A 27,357-nucleotide genomic window follows, 5' to 3' on the forward strand; every position below is an offset into this window, starting at 1 on the left:
AAGAAATCCTAGGGCTAATCTTCTTCAGAATGGACTGGTTGGATCTCCTTGCAGTCCAAGGGACTCTCAAGAGTCTTCTCCAATACCACAGTTCAAAAGCATCAATTCTTCGGTGCTCAGCCTTCTTCACAGTCCAACTCTCACATCCATACATGACCACATGAAAAACCATAGCCTTGACTAGACAGACATTTGTTGGCAAGGTAATGTCTCTGCTTTTGAATTAGTTACATTAGTACATACAGATCACAAATAACAAGACAGTGTTAAGGGTGGAATTCCATGACGCTCTACTGGAGACTTATTCGCAAATTGGTACAGAGACACTGAACAAAATATGGAGTGTTCACTTATTAAGCCAGGTGTGCAGTGACCTAATTATTGTCTTATTATTGTATCCAAACTTATCAATGATCATAAATTTGCCAAACTGCAATGGAAATGTATCTGATGGGGTAATAGAACTGTGTATTAGAATGGAGCTGTGTAATTCTTCTGTAATAGAACTGTGATGAAAGGTAATGTGATGTTGGAAAGGCCATGGACTTTGTACCAGACAGATTTGTGTTCACCTAATTCAGACTTTTCAGAGCTGTGGGGGGAAAGTGCAATAAATGGTGGTGTTTTGAAGTCATACTTTAATATACTACAGCATAGGTTGTATGGAGCATGCATTTACTTACCCCCACCCCACAAACTGACCTAAACTTTATCACGGGCATCCATCCCACACTGGAGAGGAATGGAATGGGGGAGGGGAAAAACCGGAATAAATGCTCAGTTGTTCTGAGTTTCTCACTGTTCTCTTTCTGGCAAAATACCCTGGCCCAGTTGGAAGCCTTCAAGGCTGCCTGAGGAGAGGAGGCGATCTCAGGGTGGCCACAGGGCTGTCCTGCTGAACGGCCTCCCCTGACTTCCCTTTAGCCCAGATGGTAAAGAATCTGCCTGCAATGCAGGAGACCCTGGGTTGGGAAGATCCTCTGGAAAACACAACGGCAATCCACTCCAATATTCTTGCCTGGAGAATCCCATGAAGAGGAGCCTGGCAGGCTATAGCGCACGGGGTTCAAACAGTTGGGCAGGACCGAGTGACTAACACTACTACCGCACCGTGCTTCTCCCACGGGTCTCCTGAGGCCTCCCAACTGCCACTGTGAACGTCCCTGTGGCCCACCCTGACGTGGCGCATTTAGACTCGCACTCTGGTCCTCAGCACATCCCCTTCTGGCCTTGGGGCTTTCTGCCTTCTCTAGCTTGGATGCAGCTTCTGCGGCTCCCACAGAACCATCTGCTCTGCTGCTTGACCCACCTGCCACAGGGCTGCCCTGAGGTTAAGCTCTCCCAGTTTCATGGCAGAAAACAGACATAAGCCCATCTACTTTCTGTTTCCTCTTCAACCTTTTTGGAGTATCTGTAATCTGGTGGTCAACTCCCTTCTAAGGGTTTCTAAACCAAGGGTGCTCACCCAAATGCTTATACCTGCCATTCTACCCTTTCCTCTCCTCCAGTCCTCCCACTTCTTGGCGAAGAGATGGCACCGTCCACTCCCAGGTATGGTTGCACCATCCTTTTTATATTATACTCTGTGTACTCTCTATTGTTATCTTGTAATAATATATACAAATCTTCAAATTTTGCTTTTGGTATGTAAAGGTAGCTTTGGAATTTAGAAATTCCTGTTCTCTTAGGACAAATGAGACTTGACTATTGAAACCAAACACCACCTTCCTTTTCTGATTGGTATTGGCCCATCTCTCTCTTTTTTCAGTTTTATTGAGGAATAGGGTGGCACAGTGTTAAATAATTCACCCACTAATGCAGGAGATGTAAGACACAGGGATTGATCTCTGGGTCGGGAAGATCCCCTGGAGTAGGAAATGGCAACCTACTCCCAGTATTCTTGCCTGGAGAATCCAATTGACAGAGGCATCTTTTTTTTTTTTTTGGAATTTATTGTATCACTGTTTTTATTTACAACTTTATTGGCAAAAAAAGAAAAGGGAGTAGTTTCAAACAGTTTAACACAGGGCATTGCAGTTGATCCTGTCAGATTAATGAAGTTTCATTTTAAATGACCATCTAATTGTCCAAAGATATATAATACTGAACCTGCATACGCAGTTTCCTTGATGAAGTACAGGCTCATATCTTAGGAAGTCTTTTAAACATATAAATACAAAGGAAATAGAATCACTCATTAAAAATTGCATTAAATGAAGGGTAATTTAAATTTATGTTGTCCTTATAACAACACATGCCCAATGAAAATCAAAAGCTGGAAAAGTAGTTTACACTTCCCACTTGAGTACACAATTACAATAATCAATCATTTCCTGCAATGACCATTTATCTTTAATTTATCATGAACTACTCTGAACTTACTATGAGATGTAGCCAAAGTCAGAAAACAAGATGTAGGGAGAATATTCCTTTTTTGGAGGAACTAAGCCCTCCAGAATCAGCATGGGAAACAAACATCCTGTTGAAAAGTTTTAGGTGGAAAAAAATTAATGTAGTCAATTTCAACTCCTGCTGAGCTGGCTCAATTTTTTCATTGACTTGTTTGGTGTCATTCTTCTAAATCAAGTGTGTTTAATTCTTCTTCTAGTTCATCCAAATCTTCCCCAGTAAACAGATTTTCATCAACAGGAACAGCATCGATGGCTCCATTTTCCTGTCCTTCCCCTTCGTTGTCCTCTTCCAAATCACTTCTCTCACCATTTTCAGCCCTACCTCCGGAAGCTTCACTTAATTTGTTTTCATCCTTTTCTGAAGTATATGTGCTGAATCTTTCAAGACTGGCTACAGTAATACCTGTCTCATCTACATCTCTTGGGATGTACAGGCTTAAATCTATGTCATTTACACTCACTGAATCATCAACCTCATCACCACCTGTTCCCTGGGTGTAACGGGTATCATCTGCTTCCTCATCATCATCGTCAACCAGTTCAGGACGAAATTCAAACACCTCACGACCACTGATCACTAATGCTTTCCCAGCTTTGAAGTCTGCTTTCCTTCTTTCTATATCTTGTTCAAGTTTATCAATCTTTTCTTGTCTTTTTCTTCTCTTCCATGCAAGAAAAGATTCTAGAGTGGTTTTGGTAACGTTTGGACCTAGGGCAGAACGCTCTCTTTCAATTAGATCTTCTAATGAAATTTCATCTTCTTTCTCTTCTTTCTTTTTATCTTTTTTCAAGACAAATCCAGGAGGCAGTGCATGACGATACATGCAAATATCACCCCCTCCAGGACACATCCAAAACCAGCCGTATTTGTTGTTTTCAATAGCTTCAAGGAAATGCTTGCACACTATTTGAGTTTTCGGTTTTTTCTTTTCCGCCTCACCGTGCTTCTTGTTCACAACTTCTTCCAGTTTTTTCTCATCCCAATTATCCATAGTATCTTTCTCAAGTTCTTCATCTCTTGCATCAATGTAAACACTTCGCTTTTCACATTTTCTCTCCAGAGTCAAGTCATGAGAGAACTTACACTTATCTCCTTTAGTACACTGTCCTTGCTTGAAGAATGCACATACTACGGATTTGGGATCTGCACCTTTACTTATTTTTTGAGCAGCAACTACAGGTTTGAACAACTCATTTAGCTCTTGCAATTCTTTCTTCTTGTTATCTTTCTTCAACTTCTTTTCAGCTTCACTTTGTGCTACCTGACGTGGATTCTGTTGACCAAATTTAACTTGATGAGTGACAGCCTTGATAAACTTCTGTTGCTTTGCTCCTTTCTTATTCTTCAGACCAAAAGTTTTGTCTTCGATAATCTTCTTTTTCTGCTCCGCCTTTTTGCTGCCCCTGGCCTGAGCCTGTTTCTTGGGGGGCATTGCAGAGACAGGTCGTGCCGGCCAGACTTAAGCGCAGCTGGACTCCCTCAGGGACTCTGGCCCCGCGGTAGGAAGAGCCAGAGGCATCTTGAGGGCTATAGTCCATGGGGTTGCAAAGAGTAAGACCCAACTGAGGGACTGAGCACACACACACATTGAGGTTTAATCGACAAATTTTAAAAATGGATATATTTAAGGTATACAACATGATGCTTTTTTACATGTGTTTTAAGGGAAGAATTGATTGAAACTGCCCATCCTGGCCAGGCACCATATTAACTATCTACATGAGTTATTTTATGACAGGAGGTCCTAGTAAGGAATATGGAACTAACGAGCCACCACCAAACAGAAGAATTCAAGAATTAAGGAGGATCAAAAGAAGACACAACGTGTCCTACCAACCTCCCAGAATCCTCCTTGCTGGAATCCATCTTGGCTGAGCAATGCGTACACCACCAAGAAGGAAGGCCCCTGAGCCAGAATGACCGGCCAGAGACAACCTGAAAACTCATCCTATTATGATAAAACTCAAGACTGTGAACCAAGTGGCAGAGCAGTCCAGCTGAGTTCCCTCACCCTGCTGTTCTCTGCTGGGACGCCCCTTCCCAAAAAAGTCTCTTTTTCGTTAGTATGTGTGTCTCCTCAGACAATTCATTTTTGAGTGTTAGACAAAAGCCCATTCTCAGGCCCTGGAAGAGGTCCCCCTTTCTGCAATGTGAGAGAAGTAATCAGTACAGTCAAGCTGATTAACATAGCTGTTACCTCACATAGTTACCATTCTGTGTGTATGTGTGTGGTGAGAACATCTAAGATCTACCTACTCTCTAAGCAAGCTTCAAGTCTACAATACTGTATTGTAAACTATAGTTACATTGCTATATATTAAATCTGTGTGGTGTGTATAGATACAATACTATTCAGTATTAAAAAGTAGAAAGTCCTATCATTTGAGGTAACACAAATCAACCTGAAGGACATTATGCTAAGTGAAATATGCCAGTCAAGAAAAGACAAATATTGCAAGATCTAGCCCATATATGCAATCTAAAATAGTCAAACTCATACATGCGGAGAGTGGAGTGGGGGCTTCCAGGAGCTAGAGGACAGGAAATTGGAGGAGAGATGTTGACCTTTCTCTTATGGCATGTTCTTCTCTGAGACACTGAATAACAGATGAGAAATCCTACAGCTATGTTGTACAGTATAGAAGCCACTAACTAGAACTATTGAGCACTGGAAATACGGATAGTGGGAAAAAAGGACCGCATTTTTTAATTTAAATTTTAAAACTGGCACTTGCTTTGATTATTAGAAAACTTTTAAATATATTTGGAATAAATTGGTTATGTGCTCGTACTTTTACACTGTAAGTTTTATGAAACCTAAATAGAGAGCAAATACTTAAGATGAAAATGTAGTATCAGAACTGAGATGCATTATGAGTCAAATAGACCCTGAATTTTGAAAATTTTGCAGAAAAAGGAATGCAAAATATTTCATTAATACTTTTTATATTGATACAGGTTGAAATGTTAAAATTTGGACATACTTGGTTAAACAAAATATATTTCAAAAATTAATTTAACTTTTTGCTTTTTAAAAATATGACTATTAGGAAATTAACAATCATTTATGTGATTTATTTGTATTTCTACTATATAATGCCGACCTAGACAAGAGCACCATGATCCAAAGGAAATGAAAACTATATCAGTTAATATTCAAAAATATTGTCCTCATTTCAGCATTTATTGCTATCTTATTAATTTATTTATCATATTGGTTGGAGTTGGGTACTGCACATAAAATCATTTTTTAGGACACTTGTGCTCTGTCCAACAATAGTTATCTATATCTTTTCAGTTCAGTTCAGTCCAGTCGCTCAGTCGTGTCCGACTCTTTGCGACCCCATGAACCGCAGCACACCAGGCCTCCCCGTCCATCACCAGCTCCTGGAGTCCACTCAAACCCATGTCCATCAAGTCGATGATGCCATGATCTTATCCTCTGTCGTCCCCTTCTCCTCCTGCCCTCAATCTTTCCCAGCATCAGGTTCTTTTCCAATGAGTCAACTCTTCGCATGAGGTGGCCAAAGTACTGGAGTTTCAGATCAGTCCTTCCAATGAACACCCAGGACTGAACTCCTTTAGGATGGACTGGTTGGATCTCCTTGCAGTCCAAGGGATTCTCAAGAGTCTTCTCCAACACCACAGTTCAAAAGCATCAATTCTTCGGTGCTCACTTTCTTCACAGTCCAACTCTCACATCCATACATGACCACATGAAAAACCATAGCCTTGAATAGACAGACCTTTGTTGGCAAAGTAATGTCTGTGCTTTTTAATGTGCTGTCTAGGTTGATCATAACTTTCCTTCCAAGGAGTAAGCATCTTTTAATTTCATGGCTGCAATCATCGTCCACAGTGATTTTGGAGCCCAGAAAAATAAAGTCTGACACTGTTTCCACTGTTTCCCCATCTATGTGCCATGAAGTGATGGGACCAGATCCCATGATCTTAGTTTTCTGAATGTTGAGCTTTAAGCCAACTTTTTCACTCTCCACTTTCACTTTCATCAAGAGGCTCTTTAGTTCTTCACTTTCTGCCATAAGGGTGGTGTCATCTGCATATCTGAGGTTACTGATAATCTTGATTCCAGCTTGTGCTTCCTCCAGCCCAGCATTTCTCATGATGTACTCTGCATATAAGTTAAACAAGCAGGGTGACAATATACAGCCTTGACACACTTCTTTTCCTATTTGGAACCAGTCTGTTGTTCCATGTTCAGTTCTAACTGTTGCTTCCTGACCTGCATACAGGTTTCTCAAGAGGCAGGTCAGGTGATGTGGCATGCCCATTTCTTTCAGAATTTTCCACAGTTTATTGTGATCCACACAGTCAAAGGCTTTGGCATAGTCAATAAAGCAGAAATAGATGTTTTTCTGGAACTCTCTTGCTTTTTCCATGATCCAGCAGATGTTGGCAATTTTATTCCAACTGGTTCCTCTGCCTTTTCTAAAACCAGCTTGAACATCTGGAAGTTCACAGTTCACATATTGCTGAAGCCTGGCTTGGAGAATTTTGAGCATTAATTTACTAGCATGTGAGATGAGTGCAATTGTGTGGTAGTTTGAGCATTCTTTGGCATTGCCTTTCTTTACATCTATTAATACATTACTGTTTCAAGAAATACACAATGTAATAAAATGATTTTATGAAATTATCTTGAATTTTCAGAGTTAAACTATCAGAGTTAGTCCATTTTTCAGGTTCTGATTATTATAACAGCTTTTAAAAATATTTTGCCTCTGAAAGTTAATCAATTGCTTCATATTTTACTGATACCCTTTAAATACTTGGTGCATTCCATATTTAGTCAGTGTAAACCAGGAAGAAAAGCTCAACTTTAGGTATTTAGTGACCTGGGTTAAAATGTCAATTCACCACTGATTCTTTCTGTGACCTTAGAGTACTTAATTTCTGTGAATCTTATTATATCATTTGTTAAATGAAAATGACAGGATTTAGCACAATTATCTCACAAGTAGTATAAATTTTATTACTGTCACAGGCACCGTGAAGATTTGTGCTTGCTCTGTGCCAGGAATAAACCTAAAGGATTAAAATGATATATTTGGATGAAAACTACATTTTCTGAGAGAAATAACAAATTATATTGCTTAACTTATGGGCATGGGAATAAAGGCCCTTGAACACATTGCATCTGAAAAACCAAGAGTGGCCATCCATTTTCTTTACAATATACTTAATGGGTCCCTAACAAAAGATTACATAATCACAGACACAGAATTTATCATGTAGTTGATGTTGCTGAATGGGTAATGCTAGGGAGTCACAAATGTGAAGTGAATTAACAACAAGCTCAGTGTTCAGGACCAGCTGGTGCGTGCAGTTAAGATCAGAACACGCTCAGTGGCTCAGCTGCCCTCAGCACAATGGCCGACTGATGGTTTGGCTGTGAATAACAGCCCCTTCATCACTGACACATTTACCTTATCCCTTAAGTGCAGCCGTGGCTGGTTTCACATGGAGACCATTTCTCTCCAGTATGACCCCCATGATAAATATATTGTACACACAGCACTTTGTCCATCAGCCGGAAGAACAAAAATGCTTTTACTAGACATTTTCTCACATTTCCATCATGTAACAGCTGTTTCCATTCACCACATAGAAAGTAAATAATATTTAGATAAAGATAGGCTTCTGTCGTTTTCACTTTGCTCCCCAGCATTTTGCTCATAACAATTATGAAAAGACATCATTTTTGTATTGAAACGATATATATTTTTTCTCCTTTGCTAGCTTATGAAGGATAGAAATATCCTTTTGGTCACCTCAGTGACTAACACAGTGCTTGGCTAACTCTCAATAACTGATTAATTATACTAAAAGTTAAGATCACCAGAATGCTTGCTATATGTCAAGAACTGTGCTAACTTCAGTACCTGTGTCAATCATGTAATCCAAATAACCGCATGACTTTGGTACTTAACAGGAGCAGTAACTAAGACATATAAAGGTTTAGCCACTTGCCCATGGACTTATGGCTAAAAGTGATGGAGCAGCATTCCAAATTCAAGAAGCTAGTGAGGGCTTCCCTGGTGGTCCAGTGGTTAAGACTCTGGACTTCCAATGGAGGGGGTGCAGGTTCAATCGATCCCTGGTTGTGGGAACTAAGATCCCACATGCCAAGGGGCATGGTCAAAAAAACTATAAATTTCAGTTAGCTGCCAAGTCCATGCTCTGACCACCACCATGGCACATGCAGTAGCTGCTCTCAGTCAGAAGACACAGATTCAATCCCTGGGTCAGGAAGATCCCCTGGAGAAGGAAATGGCAACCTAGTCCAATACTCCTGCCATGGAGAAATTAAAATTAGATAGACCCAGGAGCCTAGTGGGCTACAGTCCATGGGGTCACAAAGAGTCGGACATTACTGAGCAACTGAGTGTGCACGTATGCACACACACACACACACACACACACACACAGACACCCCTTGAGATCAAGGGCTGAAAGTCCTTGTCTTCAAATTCTTAGCATATTATAGGTGTGCAATGGTTTTTGTTAAATTAATGACTATATAATTGAATTAACTGTTATTGTCAGTGTTTGAATTAAACCAACTAATTATTGTTTAAATCTAATTTTTTTCTTTAAAATGTGGCACAAGTGCTATCAATTGATATATAGTGAATCAAGATTATTTTACTTTGAGCCCTTCTAGGTATTTCTTATCAGATATTAAGATAATTAGTGTCATTGAATATTACTTAAAAAATGAATCTAGATCTGTGAGTTTAAAGAAAAAGACAAAGTTCACTGCTAAAGAAAAACCTTGGGAATTGTGTGACCATGGACTCAACAGTGTGATAAAATAAGCAAGCAGGGAAACCAAAACAAGTGAACAAAAACTACTGCCATCTTGGGTTTATTTGCACTGGGTTAGTTTTTAAGGTGCTTGTGTAAATATTACATCTTTGACATTCCTTAATATTTGTATTTGTAAAGTGTTTTGTGATCACAGAACTAAAGTAGTGCAAAACAAGGAAGTTCACAGATAATCCAGATGCTTCTAAATCATACTCCATTAATTCTTTGGAAATTCAAAAAGGGGCTTCTAGAGCATGTATGAGGAAGTGTGGTGAGCGGATTGCATGATTCTATGTTACCAGGACTGGTTATTTAATTTGCAAGGTCCAGTGCAAAGTGAAAACGAGAGATCTCTGTGAAGAAATCATCAGCAATGTCAGGATAACGAGTAGAGCATCAAAACCAAGCATGGGGCCCTCCTGAGTGCCTGACAGCAAAGGTTACACACACAATGGAACTGGCCCTACCTGTTATGATTCCCATTTTAGACAGCCACTTGGAAAATTACCTGAAGAACAAATGGATTACAGGGGCAGGAGGAGAGGCTATAGAAGAGGCTATAGGAAAATGATATTGGTAATCCAGGCAAGCTATGATGATGGCCCCAACCACATTTGTAGGTGTGATGAAGAGAAGGATTTTATGCTGAAGTTAACACCTCTTATAAGAGTTCAACTTTTCTATTTAATTTTCCCTATTTCAATTATATTTGTAAATTACCCCCAAACTACCATCTTAACACCACAGACCTTCACGAAATGAAAATACCCAGTAAGAAAAAATTTACAAAGAAAATCAATTACAGAATGAGTTTAAAAGACCATGTCTTTATGTTAAAAATGGTCCACCTGAATTAGCGAGTGTCATCGTCAGTTAGTTAAACTTAATAGCAATGAATATATGAGCACACTGGAGCCATTAGGAACCCTTAAGTATAAGAAATATGTCTGATTGATGTGCAGTGGCTATCTTTAGTGTTCTGGCAAGTGCACTGTGATTTCTGGCTCGCCCTAAGAAACCAACTGTGCTGGAACACTATCTAAGGCCACTGCCATGTGTGAGTCAAAACTCTGCTCCTGGGAAACTACAGAGACATTAGCCACCGGAACAAAGGGTCTCAGGTAAGGCACCTGGAATCTGCAGAGTCAGCACTCCAGTTGCGCACCTTGGTTTTACCGGCTGCACTGGGGGGCCGTGGAGGGGGTGTGGCTCAGAAAGGACACGTGGGAAGCATTCTGGATTCAGACTTTGGCTCCAGCATACACTCACTGTGTGACTTTGGGCAAGTTATTAAATTTCTCTGAGTCTGACTTTTTTTTCCATCTTTAATTTCAGAATTATAATAGCTCACAATTGTGAAGACTGAACAGTATCAGCTACAGAAGCTACTTAGCACAGTACTGGGACACATGGTAAAAGCCTGTCACTTGTTATGCAGCTATTCACACAAATAAGGTGGACCTCTTTTTAGGGAAAGTAAGAATCAAAAGAGCATTAATTTTTAGGGCTTTTTTTTGAGTGTATAAGTATTGCGAAGTTGACTGCTGGCCCAATACCGGGGCCACAGACCAGTTCTGGTCCATGGTCTGTTAGAAACCAGGTTGCACGGAAGTGAAGCTTCATCTGCTTTAACAGCCACTCTCCATCACTTATATTACCACCTGGGCTCCACCTCGTGTCAGGTCCGCAGCAGCAATGGATTCTCACAGGAGCACAAACCCTACTGTGAATTGTGTATGTGAGGGGTCCAGGTTGTGCACTCCTTATGAAAATCATGATTTCCATGGCCCGCCCTGGTCCATGGAAAAATTATCTTCCACGAAACTGGTCCCTGGTGCCAAAAAGGTTGGGGACCGCTGCTGTACAGGATGCTGAGGTTATGTCCATGAGCAGCCACAGACTGGGTTGGGGACAGAGGTCCTTTCAGCCAGCATCTCTGTGGATCCAACTCAGCTGCGTCCACATTCTTAGGCAATGAGGACAAAGTAGGATCATTTAAGGGTGTACAAAAGCCTCCCCACCCCCGATATGTGCATGGATTCCCTTCAGGCCTCATCTCCAAAGATGAGATTGTGTAAAGGTTTTCCTAGTTGAGGTCAGAGTGGCGAAGAGGCTCTGGGGGAGGGCCTATGGAGACTTACATAAATGCCAAGGTGTATCCCCATTACCTCTCTTGTCTCTAATAAAGTGCCAGAGAGAGAGAATGCCAATGCTTAATTTACTTAAGGAATTAGACCTATTTATTCAGAAGAATTGATCCAGGGCTTTGTATAGGCACAACCTCTGAGTATCATTTTCTTCATCACTATAATTAGAGACTATAGATTTATTAGGGGGCAAGGGCAAAACATCTTTTAAAACTTCCTAGTAACAACTAATGAGCATCTGAAACAGGTTGTCATTATTTGAACCAATCAACAGACGTTTCTAGATTGCCTTATATTCATGCTACTGCTGGCACTGTGATGGCTATAAAGGAATGGTCTCTAATGCCAGTGAATTTAGTCTACTGGAGGCAGAAATACATAAATGATAAAACAACTGGGCTAATCTTTACCTTTTTTAAGTGCTCCTTTACCAAGGCCTTTCCAGATCAGAACAGGAGCAGTGACAGCAGTCTACCCCAGGTGCAGGCAATAACAGGAATGCAATAATAAAACCAACTATCTGCTCTATATAATTGCCAGGCAATTCTAAACAATGTCACTGAATACAGACTTCTGCCTCTCAGAATCCTGTTGGTTGTGGCAGATTGTATTCTTCAAAACTGGCTGCAACAGTCTCTCATTCCCTTGTCACTCCCTCATTAAAAGGTGAAGTCAAATTCTCCTCCCTTTGAAACTGGGCCATCTTATGACTTGCTTGTAAACAACAAAATACAGCAGATGTGACACTATGAACTCATAAAAGCCAATGAACTTCTGCTTTGTTCACTGAAACACTTGTGCTTGGAGTCTTGCAGGAAACCTGACCCACCTGGGGCTGCCATGTTGTGAGGAAGCCAAGACATACAGTAAAGTCACACATACGTAGCCCAAGTCATGAAGTCCTCCCAGACCTGATGCAGCAATTGAATGAACAATCCTTCAGATAATTCCATGCCTGAGATATCAAGGAATCCTTGGAGCCAGGCTTTGAGTCTTCTCAACAGAGGCCAAAAACATCATACAGGAGAAAGATAGCCAGGCCACATCTTTCTAAATATCTGACCTACAGAATCTGTGAGCACAGTAAATTGTTTTATGCCACCAAGGAACAGTTTGTTAAGGAGCAATAGTAAGTGGGACACTGGTTTAAACTGAAATAATTGCTATTGTTACTGTTACGTGTTAATATATATAATGATCAGCACATTTTTACTACATAATTTCTAATAAATATTGTATTGTACATGGAAGTTAATTTGACCTCTGGCATGTGCATTCAGCTATATATATTCATCTGGAGAGTAAGTTTGCTCTAAAGGCTGGGAAGCATTCAACCATGCCTTGGCTATGAAGTGTCTCCAACTCCTATGGTGCTAAAATGATACCTTAGTAAAGGTAAAGATGAAGAAAGAGAACTTGAACTATTTTGATTCTGCCAATTTATGTGACTACCTGGAGTTTAACTTAATGAAATAATAGGTTATTTCAATATAATAAAATCATAAAATAATGTAAATACAGAGTATAGTATTTTGCTGGGAATGTGCAAATTTTACTTCATACATAAAATATTTTACTAAATTTTAATGCCTTTAAAATATATATCCATTGACAGATAAATGGATAAAGAATTGTGGTACATATATACAATGGAATATTACTCAACCATAAAAAGGAATGGATTTGAGTCAGTTCTAGTAAGGTGGATGAATGTAGAACCTGTTATACAGGGTGAAGTAAGTCAGAAAGAGAAAAACAAATATCATATATTAATGCACATATGTGGAATCTAGAAAAATGGTACTGATGTACCTCTTTGCAGGGCAGGACTAGAGACGCAGATATAGAGAAAAGACTTGTGGACAAGTGGGAAGAATTGAGAGAGTAGCACTGAAACATATACATCACCATATGTAAAACAGATAGCTAATGGGAAGTTTCTATACAACACAGACTGTTCAGCCAGGTGCCCTGTGACAACCTAGCGGGGTGGGGTAGGGTAGGGGTGGGAAGGAGGTTCAAGAGGAGGGGATATAAGTATACTTATAGCTGATTCACATTGTTGTACAGCAGAAATCAACACAACATTATAAAGCAATTGTTCTCCAATTAAAAACAATTAAAACAATTTTGTTTGTTTTAAACTTGAAAAATCAATCAATACTATGTTTATTACTGTTACCATGTAACTATTGCTGAAAGTAATTTTTCCATCCAGAGGAAGGGATACTAAAGAATGATTTTCTTTGGTGTCAAACATGCTAGGTGTGCCACTGAAGATAAGTAGATTGAAAGTGAAAGTCGCTCAGTCGTGTTCCACTCTTTGCGACCCCATGGACTATACACTCCATGGAATTCTCTAGGCCAGAATACTGGAGTGGGTAGCTTTTCCCTTCTCCAAGGGATCTTCCCAACTCAGAGACTGAACCCATGTCTCCCACATTGCAGGCAGATTCTTTACCAGTTGAGCCACAAGGGAAGCCCAAGAATACTGGAGTGGGTAGCCTATCCCTTCTCCAGTGGATCTTCCTGACCCAGGAATCAAACCAGGGTCTTGTGCATTGCAGGAGGATTCTTTACCAACTGAGCTATCAGGGAAGCCCTTGATAAGTAGATTACTTTCAATTAAAAAGACGAGAGTAAACTCCAAAAAGGAAAGCAACTTTGATCTAGATAATAAAGACAAAGAACATGTTTCTTTTCCCTATGGAATGTTTGAACCCCGTTCCACACAGTATACCTCCCATACGGGAAGCACAGACTCTATCCCACTACCAAAGCCAACAAGAGCTGGACAGTGCCTTCCTCAAAGTCCTGGCCAGAAGTTTGCTGGCACATAAGCCACACTCAGTCAGTCAGAGATGCCTGAAAGTGATGCAAAGAAGCAGACAAAGTGAAATATCCATTTTATTAGCAGTTGCGGTGGCAGCCATGCCGGTGGAGGCACCACCAGAGGGTGGCCATGTGGGGTCCTGGGTCCCGCAGGCACAGCAGTGTATCCTCACCGTGTCCTTCCTGTGGTCAGGTCCTGGCTGACGTTCTGGCTGCTCAGGTTCCATCGGTTCCTGCTCATTCCCTGAACCTAGTTTGTAAGCCCATCCTTTCACCTCATTTGGGCCAAATCAGCCAGATTCACTTTCCATTATGTGTAGTGGAGAACTCTGGTTGATACATACAAAGATGACTAGAATTTTGACTAGCTGAATATGGAGGTAGGAGGTACTGAAGATATTATATTAATAGGTCAGGAAAACAGCAAAGGTAAAAGTACTAATGTGGAAAAAATATTGTAGTTAGTGACTGGTGATGATCTAGTGTGAACTGAGTTCACATGACCTGGGAACTGAGCTCCTGAAAGATGGTGTAGTGAATGAAGGGAGGTGTCTTAGCTGAAGCTGCCATAACAAAATACCAGAGACTGGATGACTTCAATGACAGGTAATTAGTGACTAAACAACAACAGGAATTTTTCAGGGGACACAATTCAATCTATGGCAGAAGGGAACACAAGCTTAGCCAGGATGAAGAAGGTCTCATATGCCACATATAGGGGTGTGACCTTTGAAGGGTTGATGAGGTGGAGGCTATGAAGAGCTTTTGTGCAAAAACAGACTTGTTTAAACAACTGCTTTAGGAGTGTTACTCTAGTGGCACAGTGAAAAATGAATGGGGTGAGTGAAGAACTTTCTTAGGAAGCTTCTTTGGGAGGCTACTGCAATAGTCAAGGTGAGTGATGTAAAGGAACCATGTTCAAGGAGAAGCATGAGGGGCAGGGTGGAGAAGACAAGTCTAAATTTGAGAGATATTTCAAATGTGGAACCAACATAATTAATCAGACATCTGGATGTGGGGGTGTGGAAGTGAGAGGAGTTGAGGATGACTCAGAGGTTTTGCTTGGGTAACTGAGACAGTAGGAATGCCAATAATCAAATCAGAAGATAGAAAAGCAGTAGCTAGTTTGGAGCAATGGCAGGTCATGATTTCGATTTTTGAAATGCAGAATTTAAGGAGCTGATAAAAAACAATATATTTATGTTCAAGTTAGGAGTTCAGGAGAAAGGTAAGGCCAGGGAAGGAGCTTTGGGGTTCACTTGAAAAGACATGGAAGTGGCAATGAATGAGATCACCCATGGGAGGGATAACTGAGGGAACAAAAAGAGGTCAAGAGTGGAAGTCTGGTAAATGCTGGTAGGTGGTTTTATGACATTGCAATAAAGCACTTTTAATAAGGGAGGAGGCCAATTTAGAAAATAAAATGTTCCCAAAGTTTAGAAAAAGAAAAATTCAGATAGAAGGGGGTGATCAAGAGTCTTAGTAATGTTGAAATGGTCAGAAAGACAAGGGTCTTAAGAAACTTTTGATAAAATCTCTAGTGGATGAATTCTGAAGAGTAGTTTAGGTAGAGTGTAGCTGGGGTGGAGAAGAACAAAACCCACATAATATCTAGTTTATAAGGTGAGGAAGTATTAATTAGTCTTTCTAGATGCAGGCTTTCAGAAATGAGAAGTTAGTTCAAATTTATGGATGGTATTGTAGGGTTGTTGGTTTTATTTTTTGATGGTGGAGATTTTACCATGTCTCAAAAAATCACATTTTCCTACACTGTACATAAGCTAAAAGCACACATTCCTATATACAAAAATATGCCTGATTAATATGTTTGACAAAGGAAAGAAAGCAGTAAGTATACTATCTGTAAAACATTTAGCCCAGTAAGCATGCCATAATAACAGTTATTACTTTTATACTCTAAATTTCTACACTATTATAGAAGAATTTCTATTTGTTATTTGAAGTCCTTTGTTCTCCTTTCAAAATTTTCTTTCCATGACATAAACAAACAAAAGGCTCAAAGCAGACTGTGTTCATAGGAGAAGGTAATGTCTTTTGTAATACAGTGGAAGATGTGCCAAGAATCTCCTTGATTTGAACTATCAGCTCAGTTTATCACTCAGTCATGTCTGACTCTTTGCAACCCCATGGACTGCAGCACACCAGGCCTCCCTGTCCATCACCAACTCCCGGAGTTTACTCAAACTCATGTCCATTGAGTCGGTGATGCCATCCAACCATCTCATCCTCTGTCATCCCCTTCTCCTGCCTTCAATTTTTCCCAGCATCAGGGTCTTTTCCAATGAGTCAGCTCTTCACATCAGGTGGCCAAAGCATTGGAGTTTCAGCTTCAACATCAGTCCTTCTAATGAATATTCAGGACTGATTTCCTTTAGGATTTGAACTATAACGTCCATCAATTTAGGAGAAGTTTGATGACTGAAATTACAGAGTTATAATTTTTGCTATACATTGTGGCACTTCAAATGCAAATACATTTAGTACAGAGAGGATCACAGAAGACAACACAGCACACTCATAGCCCCTTGCTGTGCATTATCTTATGAGAACCTCTCTAAGTTAGAACTAGATGAAATCTGTATGGCAGCCAGAGAGGTAAGTTCCTCTGACCTCCTCTCAGCAAAGATCAAGCTATTGTGCTGTTAGGAGAGCAGTGAGCTGAGAGGCTGTGCCTTTAAAACAGTTGGATTCACCATAGTGTTTGAGCAGAGGCCACAATCTTCCTGGCCAGCCCCAAGTCAATGACTAAGCATAGCATGGGTTCTAAGGCTTGCCCATTTATGCCCAGTGTGGGCTCTTTTAATGGACAACCTCTGCTCAGAACTGGCTAAGACTCTCCCTATCCAATCTTGCGTCTTTCCTCTAACTTTTGCAAATATTGCCCCCCTCCAACCCTCCAATAAATCTCTTTCACTTCTTGGAGAATCCTGACTAATGGAGTCAGTACCAGGGCTGGTCTAAGATAGCAGGAGGTAAGATGCGTTTGGGAACATATCCTGGCTGGAAATGAGAGCCTCATCCTACATGGTGTGTGAGGCACAGACAGTCCACCAGGTAGCTATGCAATTGCTAAAAGTCATCAGTAGTGGCTTGGAAGAATGCTCTGGTAGGAACAGGCTAACTCATCAGTCCCCAACCATTTTGGCACCCAGGACTGGTTTCATAGAAAACAATTTTTCCATGGACCAGGAGGAGGGGGCATGGTTTCAAGATGATTCAAGCACATTACACTTATTGTGTACTTTATTTCTATTATTATTACATTAGCTTCAGCTTGGATCATCAGGCACTAGATTCTGGAGGTTGGGGACCCCCGGGCTAAGCAACTCATCCTTGTTTACACAAACATCCCTGATTTCAGCACTGGAAGTCTGAAGCCTGGTGGTTGGTCCCTCTAGGTGGGAGGAAGATGTTAGCCAGGTCAATGATTCAAGCAATTGAGGAATCAGGGAAACAATGCCTTCAGGGATAATAAAATTGGCTGATTCTTATTAAGTCTTGCTGGTGCCCTACAGAGAGAAAATGAAAAGCTGAGGGGAATTAACGAACAAACGAAAACTGAATGTGTAAGCTGGAGAGCCTCTTTGGTAACTTAGAAAGAGGTTGTTTATTCTGTAATATGAGGGTAGAAAAATCTGAAGACCAACTTATGACTTACTAAGAGACAGGGGACCTTCAAAGATGACTGAGTGCTCAGCTAAGACAGGTCTATTATGCACACGAGGTCAGGACCCTGGTGTGGAAAATCTGAGACCTTAACACAAAGGACAGAGACATCTGGGTGGATATGACTGAAGATTTTGATTAACGAGACTGCTGTAAACCCTTAGAGCCTTCAGATGTGGCCCACCTCTACCTACAAAATGCTAGTACTCCCTCAGCTTACCCATGCCAAGATGCATGACTGGGGAAATAAGAAGTCACTCTCCCCCAATGCACCGGGGGCTCCCTCATGATCTGCCCCCACTGCTCCTCCTGACTGCCAGGCCAATGACTAGGACTAAGTTGCTCAGGATGTGAGGAACCTGATGAGAAGCAGATAGACTCCACACTTAAGAAGCTGCAAGAATTAGCCAGCACACACAGGTTGGAGGCAGGGCAGACCTAGGGGGCTAGATTTTCCGGGGACTTTATCAATAAGAATGAAACAGAAAAAGGATAAGCAAATGTTTGTTGACATAGGGATACTTTCCCTGAGCACTAAGGATTTAACACTCTTACAAGGCTCCAGAGGACAGTAAAAACACCTTGCTGGGCTGGCTCCTAAAAGCCTAGAGGAAAATGACTGCTTTCTCTTAATAAACCTGACATGCCTGAATTGCCCTGGCAGTTGGTGAAGGAAGGAATGAGAAGTCTCAAAGAAATGGGCACTGCTGGAATGGACATTTGATATGATCACAAAGGCTTGCTAGAGGGTTGTGCACCATGGGAGGATCTAGGTGATGAGCTATTCACTGAAGTTTCAGGAAAGTGTGAGCAAGAGGGCCACCAGCACAATGCAAAATCCCAGCAGCACCCCTCCTGTACAGCCAGGACTGATGGTAGAAGAGCCCATCACAGAGCTGAGTTCCCCTATACCCATGTGGATGAAGGCGAGCCTGAAGAAACAGAAGCCAGTTATGGAGCTTAACCATCAGAAGCAGCAGTGGGGTGGGAGGGAGTGTCTCAATTATTATAATAATGCAGAGGCCTGAGTGACAGCCAAGGGGATTTGACCATCTGAAAGTTTTAGAGATGACTTACAGATCATAGCCTTCCCTTGGAGGAAAACAGATGGAGAGCCAATGAGACAACTTTTGGACCCAGAGGGAAGGATCTGCAACACTACAGAAAATAGATATTGTAATGACTTTCCCAGTTCTGCCCCAAAAGGACCGGTGACCATTCATTCAAGTGACTATACACTGGGGAAAAGAGAACATCCAGATATTTTGAGGACTATTGGACATAGGATCTTAGTGGACATTGTTACCTGGATACCTGAATTAACATCATCATGGCCTCAGGGTAAAGTCGGGTCATGTGAGGACAACATAATAAATGAATCCAGACCAGACTCTGGCTCACAGTGGATTTACTAGGTCTGAGAGCACAGCCAGTGGTCATTTTCCCCTAAGGAGGTGGAGTACTGGGGGAATTCAATTGGAAGCTTATGAAAACAGTATTCTCCCACTCCTGCCAGGATAGAAATGAAAAATCATATTGCATTAGGAAAGGGAATGGTAAAGATTTAATGCCACCACTTAGGATCTCAAGAATGCGGAGGTTGCAGGTCTCCTCATGTGTCCATTTAATTTACCAGTCTAGACAGATCCTGGAGAATGACTATAGACTACTGAATCTTCAACCAGGTAGAGGTAACCACTGATTTGTCAAGTGTGTTCTTTTCTATCTCATGCAAAAGATGTCATCGGTTCACTTTCACTTGGAATGGGCTGCTCCTCACATCTCAGTTTATGTCCGTGCTATGTTAACTCTCTGACTCACTGCCACATCATAGTCTGAAGTGAGATGGACATTTTGGACACCTTACTGAAAGCCATGTTGAGCCTTTACATCCAAGACGTCTTCTGATCAGGCAAGATAAACGAGAGGTGGTTAGCGCACTGGAGCCTTGATAAGACACTTGAGGAAACATCCCGCACTTATGAATACACTTCTGGCCCATAACATCAAAGTGATACTGCCTACTGTGGAGGTTTAGTAAGTATGAAGCATGGCCAAGAGTAGTTATGTTACTATGCAGTCAACTATCGTACTTGTAAAGAAGTTGAAGATAAGTTAGAAGTTGTCATTTTTAAAGCCATTAAAGTTCTGTACCATCTGAAAACACTATGCAGGACATAAGATACTCAAAATTAAGGTTCATAAGAATAAAATATGCATTTACTTAAAATCAAAGTACAATTAAAGTCCAATAATGATGATCATTCATATTACTTTTAGTGTTTGAGCTACTTGGCTGCCTGGAAAATAGGACACAAAACAGGAACTTATGGAATGCATACTTTTTTGACAACCTTCCTAATTTATATTGTGCAACATTTCAGTGAAAATCAATGAACTAGTTTCCTTCACCGACTCTGTGTAAGGCACTGGGAGATAAAATGCAGCTGCCTTCTGTTCATTGGGCACACCTCAGGAGGTAGTGTGACGAAGAAACCTAATGCTGGCTCTGGCGTCACACCACCCTGGGTCACAGTCCTGGCTCTAACAAATAACTAGCTGAATAAGCTTGGGCAGGTTAGTTAGCTTCTGTGTAAGAGTCAGACACGACTGAAATGACCACGCATGCACACATGCATGCATCCTTAGTTTTCTTACCGGTAAAATGAAGATACCCAAATTTCATTCCAGCCATTGTGAAGATTAAGGCATAGAGAGTTCTGGGTATGGTGCTAGACTGTTACTTTTCAATAAATGAAAGCTTGGCTCTGTTTAGCCGTAGCATCTAAGTAAGCTGGTGAAAGTGTGAAAGTGTTAACTCGCTCAGAAGTGTCTGACTCTCTGCAAACCTGTGGACTGTAGCCCGCCAGGCTCCTCTCTCCATGGAATTCTTCCGGCAAGAATACTGGAGTGGATAGTCATTCATGAGAATTCTCCAGGGGATCTTTCTGACCCAGGGATCGAACCAGGGTCTCCTGCATTGCACACATATTCTTTACTGTCCTGAGCCACCAGAGAAGCCCAAGTAAGCTGGTGATGGTGTATAAACCCTGAGGTGTACATCAGAGCACTGGCTCTGGGTCTACATCTGATTTTCCTATTCCTGTGTTCTCAGAGAAAACAGGGGTCCCACAGCTGCTCAGATCTATACATTTCATATCACTTGACTCTGGTCTCATCAGCACTAGGGCTTTCAGTCTTAAGGAAACCAACTGAATTCAAATGGTTATCATTTCAAGTCTGAGACTGACCATCTTCTTAAAATCGTCCCTTCACTTTTAGTTTCTTTTCTTTGTAATTCCCTCTTTACTGTTGATGTAAAGAATCTGCCTGCAATGCAGGAGACCCTGGTTTGATTCCTGGGTCAGGAAGATCCACTGCAGAAGGGGTAGGCTACCCACTCTAGTATTCTTGGGCTTTCCTTGTGGCTCAGCTGGTCAAGAATCCAACTGCAACGTGGGAGACCTGGGTTCAACCTCTGGGTCAGGAAGATCTCCTGGAGAAGGGAAAGGCTACCCACTCCAGTATTCTGGCCTGGAGAATTACATGGACTGTATAGTCCATGGACGGAGAAGGCAATGGCACCCCACTCCAGTACTCTTGCCTGGAAAATCCCATGGATGGAGGAGCCTGGTAGGCTGCAGTCCATGGGGTCGCTAAGAGTCGGACACGACTGAGCAATTTCACTTGCACTTGTCACTTTCATGCATTGGAGAAGGAAATGGCAACCCACTCCAGTGTTCTTGTCTGGAGAATCCCAGGGACGGGGGAGCCTGGTGGGCTGCTGTCTATGGGGTTGTACAGAGTCGGACACGACTGAAGTAACTTATCTTACCTTATAGTGATGCTTTTGAACTGTAGTGTTGGAGAAGACTCTTGAGAGTCCTTTGGACTGCAAGGAGATCCAACCAGTCCATTCTGAAGGAGATCAGCCCTGGGATTTCTTTGGAAGGAATGATGCTGAAGCTGAAACTCCAGTACTTTGGCCACCTCACGTGAAGAGTTGACTCATTGGAAAAGACTCTGATGCTGGGAGGGATTGGGGGCAAGAGGAGAAGGGGACGACAGAGGATGAGATGGCTGGATGGCATCACTGACTCGATGGACATGAGTCTGAGTGAACTCCAGGAGTTGGTGATGGACAGGGAGGCCTGGCATGCTGCAATTCATGGGGTCGCAGAGAGTCAGATACGACTGAGTGACTGATCTGATCTGATCTGATAGTCCATGGGGTTGCAAAGAGTCAGACACGGCTGAGCGACTTTCACTTTACTCTCTATTAAACCATTTTAAACTTCAGGAGGAGTTTACATCAGTATGTACAGGCTTGATGCATTCTACATATTCAATATATATTTACAGGAATTGGAATAAATAGAATCATTCTAAAGAACTGCTTCTGTATGGCATTTATTTGCTTATTAACTCGAGCATGAAGTCTCAGGTTGGTTTACAGGTCTTTCTGATTTATTTACCCTTGCTAATTCTTAAACCCCACAATCCCACCCCCACCATATTTCCTTATGAGAGTTACCCTCTCTCAGTCCCTCCAAAATGTATCTGCTGTTTTTGCTCCTGGCCTTTGCTCTCCCTGTCCCCTTACCTGGAATGACTCTTCTTTACCTATTCAAATCATATTCATCTTCAAGATGCATCCCAAGTACCACTTACTTCTGAAGCACTCCCCACAGTGCTTGCCAATAGTGACCTCTTCCCTCTTGGACTCTCAGAGAAAGTGCTGAAGGATCCCCCGGCTGCTCCAATCTATATATTTCATATCATCTGACTCAGAGGCTCCCACTGTCATTACCAGGTATATTAACAATCATATTTCACTCAGAACTGTACTATGTGTGTACCATCCACAAGAAAAACTTATCCAGTAGGCACAATGATACTTGTAGGGACCTATGAAATTGTCTTAATATTAACACCAGAAGGAAAAAGTGAACAATAAATAAAATATTCAACATATATTATTTATAAATGTTTTTATAGCAATGAAGTCATAACACATACACATGCTGTTGTTGCTATTTAGTTGCTAGTTATATCTCAGTCTTTTGTAACCCCATGGATTGTAGTCCATTAGGCTTCACTGTCCATGGAATTTTCCAGGTAAGAATATTGGAGTGGGTTGCCGATTCCTTCTCCAGGGGATCTTCTTGACCCAGGGATCGAACCCATGTCTCCAGCATTGGCAAGCTGATTTTTCATGGCTGATCCACCAGGGAAGCCCACATATATATATATATATATTTTTAGGGGGTTCCCAGGTGGTGCTAGTGGTAAAGAACTTGCCTACCAACGCAGGAAACATAATAGACGCCAGTTTGATCTCTGGGTCATGAAGATACCCTTGAGGAGGAAATGGCAACCCACTCCAGTATTCTTGCCTGGAAAATCCCATGGACAGAGGAGCCTGGCAGGCTACAGTCCACAGGGTCACAAAGAGTGAGACATGACTGAAGCTATGTAGCATACATGAACATACTTTTTAATGGCAGCAGTGGCCCATGAAGGCACATATCCAAGTGCTAGGGACTACAGAAGTCATAATGGAGCCCTGGCTATCTTATATTGCCCAACGATAGTAAGTCCTATTTTCCTAATTAGAATATCCAAAGGCTGCCAGCAATCCTCAAACTGGAGTTTGCTAACACCTAAGAAACTCCAGACATATCAATGAAATTCTATGATGTATTTTTCAATATTTCAAAGAGCTTAATAGAAAAGTATATTTACCCATAATAAGCCCACACGCACTAACTGAAATGCCAGTACTCTTTGCTTTTGGCTGGAACTATACTAAGTCATTTGGCAACATTGGTGATCTCATGCTGCTGAGTGGTTCTGATACGTGGAATACACAGGAATATTTGAGATTTAACCAGAGAACCAGATGCCACTATAAATCCATAGGTCAATCACAGAATACCCAGATATAAGTATCACCTACAGAAGGCAGGTAAAATTATGGTGAAGAGGCAGAGTACCCATGTGTCTCCAATCACTCACTGTTTGCTATTTAATAATTGTATGTATGCAAGTTTAATAACTGCATCGTGCAGTTTCAAACAGCATATTACATTTTTATTATTATGGACCATTGTTTAATATCTGGGCTTAAGTTGGGATGGGAAAGTGTTACTATGTTAAACAGAACATTTGAAAACATGGAGTTCATGGAGGAGTGGTAGTTGGGAGGAAAAAGGTAAACCATAAAAGGGTCTATGGTGGTGAAAATACTGGAACCCAATGGCTACTTGGCAGATATCTTTAGTTCCTTCCCCTGCCTAATACCAATTAACACATAGCTGAAGGCTCACAACAGAAATGTCAAAAGACTAATATCAGTGTGGCACCAGTGGTCAAGTGATAGCATAGCAGCCACATTATGAGTAGATGCTCAATAAATAAATAGTCTACCAGACACAATTTTGCTCATTTGAAATCTGGAGCTCAGGGACCTTATACATTTCAGTGTTAAATTACTCCTGAGTGGGGACAATTTACAGGAAGGGCTTTCTGATGTCAGCCAGGTCTTACCAGCCAGTGAAGACAAATTTGTGAAGACAGTTCAGAGATTTTCTTTTTACCTTCCCCAATCCTTTCTCCAAACACTGTCCCCACCTAGACAGTCTCATGGAGTCAACTGTTTCAAAAATGGGCATGCTTCCCTAAATTCTGGAGGAGGTTTAGGGTGGTTTGTTAAGCAGCAACAGATAATGTAAAAAGACTAATAAATATTGTTGACCCTTCCCTTTAAAAAAAAAATATTTTCATAAAACCTGAGGTCAGAATTGGAAGTGATCTAGAGAGACCATTCTATGACTTTTTGTTTCAATGGTTTATGAGGTTAACTGGAAAGTCATCAAACATTATGTCTCATTCCAATTCTGGAGTTCATTTGATTTTAACTGAAAAAAGTTGTATCCATTTTATATGAAAAGAAATGCCACAAAGCTTAATTTAAATATTATTCTAGTGCAACTCAACACTGAATTATAAATTTAATGGTTGAAGGTTAAATAACCTCCAGAAGTTTTTCCTGGGAAACTGACAGCATTTGCAAAAATAGGCATAGGATTTTCTTCCCTGAAAGTTCTCAGAAAAGCAAAAGATAACAACTCAGTGATCAAATTATCCCCACAGCCTTAATTAAAGTCAGATGCTAAGGGAGAGTTCGAGTTCCTTCATTTTATTTACTAATCCACAAAGAGAAGCATCAGGAAAATGTTCTTCAACTCTTATTTGCATACTTCCTAATAGGGCTCATTTATTTTTATTTATGTGTTTATATATGTTTATAACACCTTCACCACACTAAACAAATATATCTCTGCCTTAATACAGCAATAAGCCTGTTTCCACAGAGAATATTAAAAATATGGCTGTTTTCTCCTATTCATCTACATGTAAAAATTCTGGCAAGCATTTCCTGTTGAAAACCCCAACATTTTTATTATAAAGTTTTCCCAAGGTGTCTCCAGTGAAGCTGGAGAAAATATATGCATGTGTATAGGTTCAAATATAACAGCAAACCCTGACTGTACTGCCTCCATTTGCAGGAGGAGTTAGATTCAGGGTTGCCATAGCAGCCACCCACGCTCACACACACAAAGGGGTGGTGGAAAAGAGAGAAAAGCAGCTAGCAGAGAACAGAATCTATTGTTAAAAAGACAGCGGTACCTTTCAATGTAATTACAAGCAGGAATCCTGATTCTTAGTCTGAACCGCTGTTTAATGATAGATTTCTGAGTGCTAGATTGTTATTACATTTTTTTTTCTCTAAACATATCTACCACCTGAACCTCTGGTTTTAACTTTTATGGATGCAGAGGTTATGTAGGACCAGGAGGGAATTCAGCTAACCACACACACATTAGGGCTGTTGCTGCTGCTTAGTCGCTTCAGCCGTGTCCAACTCTGTGCGACCCCATGGACTGTAGCCCACCAGGCTCCTCTGTCCATGGGATTCTCCAGGCAAGAATATTGGAGTGGGTTGCCATTCCCGTCTCCAGTGATAAATAATCAACTATTACACAATAATAAAAATAATAAAGAAATTTTAAAATAAATAAGAACTAGTAAAGTATTCAATAAATAAAAGTAAAGCACTAGTGCCTGGCATATACTACATGCTCAATAAATGTTTGCTAATAATAATAATCATTATTGTTAAAACATCTCCAAGTGTTTACTACAGACTAGAACAGCGTGTGCGTGTGTGCTCAGTCACTTCGTTGTGTCTGACTCTTTGAGACCCCATGGCCTGTAGCCTGCAAGGCTCCTCTGTCCATAGGACTTTTCAGGCAGGAATGTTGGTGTGGGTTGCCATTACTCCTCATGGGATCTTCCCAACCCAGGGACTGAACCTTATTTCTGGTGTCTCCTGTACTGACAGGTGGATTCTTTACCACTGTGCCAACCTGGGAAGCCCCAAGTCTAGAGAAGTGTGACTTATAATTCAGACATAGCTTAAATAAGTGCCTTTAAGTAACTTGGTAAAACAAACAAACAGATAAGAAGTTGCTAAACAAATGCCAGCAGACACACCATTTTGGCAGAATAAAAACACCAGGTGTTTCACTACACTAACACACTCACTACCACTGGCATATCCTGATTACACAACGAAGTCTATATTAGTGCTAAGATAATTATGTATCAGTATTTGGTGTCTGAGAGTATTCCGGAATTTGTCTCAAGTCACTGGCTTGGTCACATATCTATACACAAGATGTGTTTACAATTAATGTGTGTTAGTTGCTTAGTTGTGTCTGACTCTTTGCGACCCCATGAACTGTATAACCTGCCAGGTTCATCTGTCCATGGGATTTCCCAGGCAAGAATACTGGAGTGGGTTACCATTTCCTTCTCCGAGGGATCTTCCCAACCCAAGAATCAAACCCAGGTCTCTTGCACTACAGGTAGATTCTTTACCATCTGAACCACCAGGGAAGACCTTTACAATTAATACCCAGATACAAATACAAACATAAGATTTAGATGTAATGACAAGGAAAGAAAAATATTTTACTGTTCTTGATTCACACAAGTTTTAAATCTTCATATTAAGGCTAACTGCTCCACCTTCTAGAGGAGTTGGAACAAAGAGTCAAGCAATTTAGTGACTAAGAAAGAACACACATGGATTAGAAGATTTTATATCAAGTCTAGAAGTACCTTAAAATGTGTAGCAGAAAGTAAAACTAATGGGCTAAAGAAATCAGGGGCAATTAGAGGAACAGTGTTGGAAGCAGTATGAGGGTAAGAAAAGAGTTGTAACTGGAAAATTGTACAGAAGAGAAAATGGATAGAATGATATTTGGTCCTTAATGCTATAAAAATTTTCCTGATGGGATTTCTTTTAAAGTCCAAGAAGTGAATGGTAGAATTAACTTGGCTTAAACATTTTAAAAATGTTAAAACGCACACCCTTATG

The 27,357-nt window shown here is 41.0% G+C and overlaps 1 protein-coding gene and 1 pseudogene across 5 annotated transcripts in view; both read right to left on the bottom strand.

Moving 5' to 3' along the window:
• Nucleotides 1-27,357, bottom strand: part of PLPPR5 (phospholipid phosphatase related 5) — a 139,641-nt gene that overhangs the window by 60,258 nt on the left and 52,026 nt on the right. The window lies entirely within an intron of this gene.
• LOC147375877 (zinc finger CCCH domain-containing protein 15 pseudogene) lies at nt 1,932-12,070 on the bottom strand (annotated as a pseudogene). Its single transcript, XR_015160560.1, has one exon. The product of XR_015160560.1 is annotated as a zinc finger CCCH domain-containing protein 15 pseudogene (transcript).

Source organism: Bos grunniens, chromosome 3, assembly GCF_055505025.1.
Source record: "Bos grunniens cultivar Pamir isolate PY7600 chromosome 3, Bosgru_T2T1.0, whole genome shotgun sequence".
Lineage (NCBI taxonomy): Eukaryota > Metazoa > Chordata > Mammalia > Artiodactyla > Bovidae > Bos > Bos grunniens.